At 35.9% G+C, this 7,141-nt stretch overlaps 1 protein-coding gene across 3 annotated transcripts in view; it reads left to right on the forward strand.

Annotated features, from left to right (window-relative positions):
- SLC23A1 (solute carrier family 23 member 1) overlaps nucleotides 1-7,141 on the forward strand; it is a 144,219-nt gene that overhangs the window by 5,961 nt on the left and 131,117 nt on the right. The gene's annotated exons all lie outside the window — the stretch shown is intronic.

Genomic DNA, 7,141 nt, shown 5'->3' on the forward strand with positions numbered 1-7,141 from the left:
TTCGAATCACACTTTAGGTAGTGTTTACAAAAAGGGTTTTTTAAGGTATTTTTACTTTCAAAGAGAAGGAAAATTAATAAATGTACAACTCATTACGTAAATTTATTTTATTTTTGACATTTAAAACAGTACACACAACATATATCAACATATATCACAATTTATAACAAATCCCCCTTGTGTAAACACTGCCTAAAGTGTGATTCGATTCCTATGAAATGTTTTGCATCAGGCTTTTGTTTAGTGACTTGAAATAGTATTTCCTTCAGTCTGAATGAAGGTATGTTAAACTTGTTTTGTGTTGTCAGGTGTATTTTTTGCAGGAAATTCTGTGTATTGCTACTATAAAAAAAAGACATACATAGCTAATTCTATATTCTAATGAAGTCACAATAATACAATACTTTGAAGGTCATAAACTTTTACATTTCTATGATGCGATATCAAAAGATTATGAGCTCAAAGGTAAAAACATGCGTGTAAGGCCTGGTCAGTACCAGTATTCTTCAGATAGCAGTCCCCCAATCTATCGCCGCAGTCTTCGCCTATAGCAGCCCCTCCTCATCCTTGGAAGACTAGTTGCGTCTCCAAGCACGCAAGCTTGGTGCGCAAGGGATGGCGTCTGTAGATAAACCAGTAGCTGACCAGAAGCCCACAAATGCAGAGTACAGAATTATCAGGAAATCCAGAAACAAAACACAGGACATCAGTCCACCAAGGTACAAAGGGAAGGGCTCAAGCAGAGTCGGGGTCACAAGCAAAGGTCGGTCCAGGTAGAGTACAAACAGAATGTCAGGAACAGGCAAGGGTCAGTAACAGAGAAATACTCAGAATACCCTCCAGCACAAATAAGCCCAGCTAAACGCTATAAAAGTCACTGGTGACTGGGAGCAGAGAGGCTTTAAAGTCCCAGCAGCCAATAGCAGAGCAGGACTGAGTCAGGAGCTGATCAGCCTCTAGAATCCCCTTCAGCTGTGTGCAGCCCAACAATGGATGCTGGGGATGCCAAAAATACATCAGGTTGCACTACTAAAGGGAAGCAGAGGCTGCTGCTATCTTAGTTCCCCTGGCTGCTGCAAATGACATTGCTGGACAGAACAGACAGTGTTTATTACTGCGATGGTACACAGCACAGACTCGCCAGACAGAGCATTTCCTAACAATGCGAGCAAAGTTATAGTGCTTATCTCTAAATATCAACTTCAATATATAAAATTGTGGAGGTTCACAAGACATTGAGTATTCATTTCACAGCAGACAGGTTATCATCAGTCACATAACTTTTCTTTGGTAATAGCATGTGAATTTAAAAAAATAAACTGTGGTTGTGGTATATTTATACTGTACATTTTTAGTAATTCATACTAGTTAACAGGGTTTCTCCAGAGGTTGTTAGAGATTCCTAAAGCAATGAGCAGTTGGTGACTCTTTGGTCAGTTTAACCAATACCAAGATTTTTGGTATCCATAAGCTTGGCAGCCTTCCCACTGGCCAACAATGTAAGAAGCATTCTTTCTAGAGACCATCACATTATTATACTATGAGCTATGAATATGGTAATTGTAGAACTTGCTCTGTTTGGGGTGTCATAGTTTCAAAGAAGGACCAATGGCCAATAAAGAACTTATAAAAGGGAATGATTTATTTACAAGAAAAAGGGAAGGTAAAGCGTATATAGGAAAGGGATAGGAGACGGAAGGGGTCTGGCGCAATACCTAACACATCTAAGCCCTCTTTCCTACACCCACTCAAGCCAGGGTTTTCTCTCCTTGGACCACACCCATCTGCAATCCCAGAGCAAATCATCACATCCAGAGGAGGGCAAAAATACCTTATAAACATAGTTCAATTTGCTTCCATAGGGAAAAAAAAAAACCTTTCTGATTCAGTGAAGCAATCAGATGTTCCCTGGACCAACAGTCTCTGTTGTTTTTACTTTAAAAACTTTATTGCCCTGTTATATTCTGTTCTTCTAACTATTCCATGTAGAGATTAAATACATTTTTCTCCAGGCGCAAAGAGTGCTCTCTTGTCCTTTTCAATGGCCTTAAAGTGAATAATTGTGAAGCAAGTTCTCTTCATGGATCATTTATATAGGGTGATCATATCCCCCCTCAAATATCTCTTCACAATAGATGAATAGATTCAGTTCAGCTAATCGCTCTTCTTAGCTGTGCTCCTGCATTCCTTTTATTAGTTTATGGTGGCCACAACTGGACTGGATATTCCTGAAGAGGTCTGACCAATGCTTTAAACAGATGCAGAATTATGTCTCGATCTCTGCAGTCTATATTTCTTTCAATACAAGAAATTACTTTAGAAATTGCAGCTTGGCATCGCATGCTATTATTAACCCCCCTAGCGTTCTAATTCTGTCGGTACTTCCACGCAAAAAGGTTACATATTTTTGCATGGAAATTTATTTTACATTGTAGGCGTATATTTCTTAGGCATAACTTACCGAAATATGTCCAATATTTAATAATTTTAATAATAAACTTTAAATAAAAAAAACACAAACATCTGTTAAAAATGTTTTTAGAAAATGTGAAACGTAATATAACTGTACAGTAGCATATATAATATGAATATTATTAAATATATAATATATAAAGAATAGCTGTTTTATTGTATCTCCTGAAACTTGTGTCATATACAGTAGGTTGTACAAAATAATGTATATAGTTACAATCAATCACACAAAGTTTTTTGTTTTAGACAGTCATTAAAGTGGAACTACAGTTCTACTTGCCTTTACCTTTCTGCAATTATTACTATTATTGCCTGGTCACTGCAATTATTACTATTATTAATACTATTATTGCCTGGTCACTACTTTTGCAATGTCCCTTCTGCAGTAAACCATACTTAGCTGTCTGTTGGCTATCTTCTTCAAACACTAAACTGTGGTGCCGGTATACATTAGGTAAGAATGATACTGAATCAACTCCCACACGTATGCATGAGTGTTACATCATCCCAGCCCAGCCACTCAAGGTGGCCTAAGATAGGGTTTCCCAGAAAAGAAGAGTATGGCGGTGAGTGAGTGTATTTTAAAAATTGTGATCAGGCAGGTTTATTATTGCAGAAGAGATATCAACGGTTCCTTTTGCAATGAAGTACCTGCCTGGTCAAAAGTTTTTTTAATTATAATATTTAGTTCTGCTTTAAGGGGGTTAAAAAGAAAATAGGTATCCAAGACTAAACGACATTTTGATGTACATTTTATCTCCTTTTACATTTAGGACTTAAAATTAATATGACTGTTCTTACAGAAACTTTGGTAAAATATGTATATTTGTGCCAGTATATACAAACTGGAGTTTCTATTTACACATATAAAGAATCCCACCATTTTTTAACTTCATACAAAAGAATCTGCTTTCTGTCACATTTTTTACTTTTACTTTTCTCATTACTCAAGTGTGCACATGTCTTTATAGATGTGAGATAACTGATGCCCAGTGACACTCGCTCACACTATAGAACACACATTCAATATTTGTTTCTGTAAACAAAAATTTCTGATAATTTCCAATAACAGTAGAATAAATGTGTGCTGTAAAGACATATTGTTACAGGATGCCTACCCCGGCAGGTGACACAGTTTTACATGAGACATGAAATCTAGGTGCCCCTGGCCTTCATCAATGCACCCCACAAGGAGTGATGGGCCAGTGACCCTAGTGGGCGAGGGTCAGGTAACAGGTTGAGGTCAGGGCAGGCAAGGCGAGGGTCAGGACAGGCAGCAGAGTCAGGTAACAGGCCGAGGTCAAACACAGAGAATCCAAACAAACCACTAGCTGACAGAGAGGCAGGGAGTGCAATGAGGATCCAGCAACCTGGGTCTGGAACTGGAGAGGTTTAAAAAGACCCACGAGCCAATGGCAGGACAGAACTGAACAATCAGTAGATTGGCTGCAGCATCTACTCCTGAAATGGTAACACACATATGTTCTATGAAAAAAGGAAAAGGTTGGGCACAGGATAGGTATCTCAATGTATCTTGCCCAAAAGGGAAATAACAACGTTTGTTTAGGCAAGATAGATCAATAAAAATCGTTGGGGATAGCTGTACAGATGCTAGATTTAAAATCTAGAGTCTATATGTAGCTTACTTTACCTTCTGCTGAGTGAAAGAACAGAACAGAAAAAAATATTTGTTTTTTTGGCACCCTGTTAAATAGGAACTGACATGAGTTGAAAATATATTTTGTTTGTTTCATGCTGTTCAAAGTCCCCCTGCAGTAAACTATGTTCATGTATTTGCTTCCCGAATACAAATGCTGAAAATCCCTGGTTGGAATTTTACTGGGTGTGTTATGCACAGTTTCCATTGTCACTACCAGCTCAGTGTTCTGCCTCCCCAAAATAAGTATTGAATGTGATCTCTAAACTAACAGGTTGTCTTGTGATAGCAATGACAATTTCAGGAGTGTTGGCTTAGGCTAGGTATACGTTAGACTTTTGTCGTTGGAAAGGACCTTTCATGATCTTTCTAACGACAAAGGACTGAAAGATGTATGAACGAGTGCTGTTCGTCTCTATGGAGAGGGGAGGGGGAGAACAAACGTGTGGCACCCTGCCCGGTTTTTCCCCTTGACATGTATTGTAGTTATTCGTCATTTCTTGTTTATGGATCTGCCGGACAGCCGCTGTCAGATTCTCTTCTGATACTAACCCTGAAGCGATATTTGGATGAGAATCATCTGACGTGTGTACATAGCATAGTGTGGTCAAACAAAGAGCAGGTTCAGACAGGCTACAAAAAAATGTTGACTGATCCTGGAAGTCTAGTCTGCACAGCTAGGACTCCAGGATCCATTAAAGACAAAAATTGCGTTTGCAAAAGTCTGTACAGGCATTTTTAGGTGTTTGTTCCAACTTTTTAAACTCCTGAAAAAGTGGTGTTTTGTTATTGTCATTTAGCAAGGACTCATGAGCAATTCCATGGCTTTATACCTATAAATGCCTATAAACGCCTGCAGTAAAGGCCTATAAATGCCTGCACAAGTTTCTTTTTTAAATCTAAGTCTATGGTGGTGTTTGGATGACAAAATGACCTTATAACTGCATGGAGCTTCTGAACAACTGCTTTTAAATGTTTTAAACCTGCACAGGAAAAGGACCATTCATTTTAATTTAAAATATTTTTTACAAGATGATTTCATGCATTTGTAGGGTGTAAAAAAGTGAAGTTCTGAACATAGCCTGACACCTTGCAGACCATTGAAAAGTTTCATCCAAACCGTGGAGAGCCATACAAAAGTGAACATTGGATAGGTCAAAAGATCATAACATGAAACTTTTCATTTTAATTAGGAATAATAAATAGATATTGATGATGCATCATTTTATTTCTTTATTAATATTATTTTATCCTATTCTACTGAAGAGATTATTATTATGAGTTTGACTTTTTTATAAATTTTTTTTCCAATATCTACCTAGGCCCATCTAATAATCATTAAATATTAAATAAAGTCAAAGTCATAATTCAACAATAACCTTTTATCTTATAACATAATCTTAAATAAAGTTTAATTTATTGGTACCATAAACATATAAGACTTGACAAACAAGTAACAAATAATTACTCAATACCATGGCAACCTGTTTTGTTTGTCTTCTTTAACTTGTTTTAAGGTATTTATTGTCCTTCAAGACCTAATTTAACCCACTGTTGGTTAAGTTGTAACCTAATACCCTCAAAGGTTTATTTTATTATGTGTTTTTAACAACCATGTGTCTTGTCCATCAACAAAAGACTTTCCAGTCTGGTGTGAACCAACACTTACACTTCATCAAAACACAAGTAAGTAAGGGTATTTCTTAATTTTTACACTTTTGTTGATTAGTATTGTACACTGTTATCATTCAATTATGCTTAAATTATATTTATTGACATTATTAATATTAGTTTTAGTAATTAGTGATTATCAAACATCACATATCATGCATTTTTAAGCACAGATGCTATCAGCCATTTATTTAAATCACAACCTCATGCTTTCAAAACATGCAACCTATATATTCCATGGAAAGACTCTCACTTCTCTTTTAGTAGAACCTTTATCTTGGAAATAAAAAAGACATAAAGTACATTAGAGTCACATTTATTGAAATTTTCAATAACATTATTACAAAATAAAACACGTGACTGATCCTCCTCTTATCCCTAAATGGAGAAAAGTATGGTCCTATTTATAAACTTGTCATGACAACTAGTTTACATATGTGGAGCATATTCATATTACATCACCTCAATGTATATAATGTGATAAGCTAATAGTAGCATTCCAATCAACATTTAGCATCATTGAACATATTTTTAACTCTATAATAAGAAAAATATATTCCACATATTTTAAATTTGATTTATATCATAATTTAGGCCTTTGCCATATTATAGTACTATATTATCAAAATATATTTTAAACAGCATATATTTTATCTGCTTTATAACATAATACGAATTCCCTAAACAAGAGACTATCCTTTTGTACATAGCCTTAACATCATTACCATAAGACAGTTTATACAAATATTTAATATATTATCCTATGCCTGTGCTGCATCTTGTTCCTAAATTAGCATGATTTAACCTTTGCCTTAAAAACCCATACACACTAGAAACAGATGGTTTGCTGACATGCTGGAAACATGCAAAGCATTCTTCTAGTCTCTTTAATTCTGATCATCCCATTTATCATTTGGTGACACTCTTCTATTTTTAAAACATGCATCACTTTTATTTGCTGCTTTGTTTACTCTTATTGGGTTTGTGGTAAAGTAAGATTGCTGTACATGTTCCTAAACATTATCTCTCTTTTTATGATTTCTGACTCACCCATTAAAACTTTTATTTTTGGTTCCTTTACTCATTTCTATTGAAGGTACATGAGATGAGGGAACCTCGCACCATCATTTTGTCCCCCATACTCTGTCCTTATAAGTACTACCGTGTTTCCCTGAAAATAAGACCTACCCCGAAAGTAAGACCTAGCACTATTTTGTAAACCTGCCCTAATATAAGACCTACCCCGAATATAAGACCTAGGAGAAAAAGAAAATAAAAGCATACATACCGGTAAATTAAAAAAATACTCACCGAGACAGCTCCAGATATCTGATCCTGCGT

This window comes from Pyxicephalus adspersus, chromosome 2, assembly GCF_032062135.1.
Source record: "Pyxicephalus adspersus chromosome 2, UCB_Pads_2.0, whole genome shotgun sequence".
Taxonomy (NCBI): Eukaryota; Metazoa; Chordata; class Amphibia; order Anura; family Pyxicephalidae; genus Pyxicephalus; species Pyxicephalus adspersus.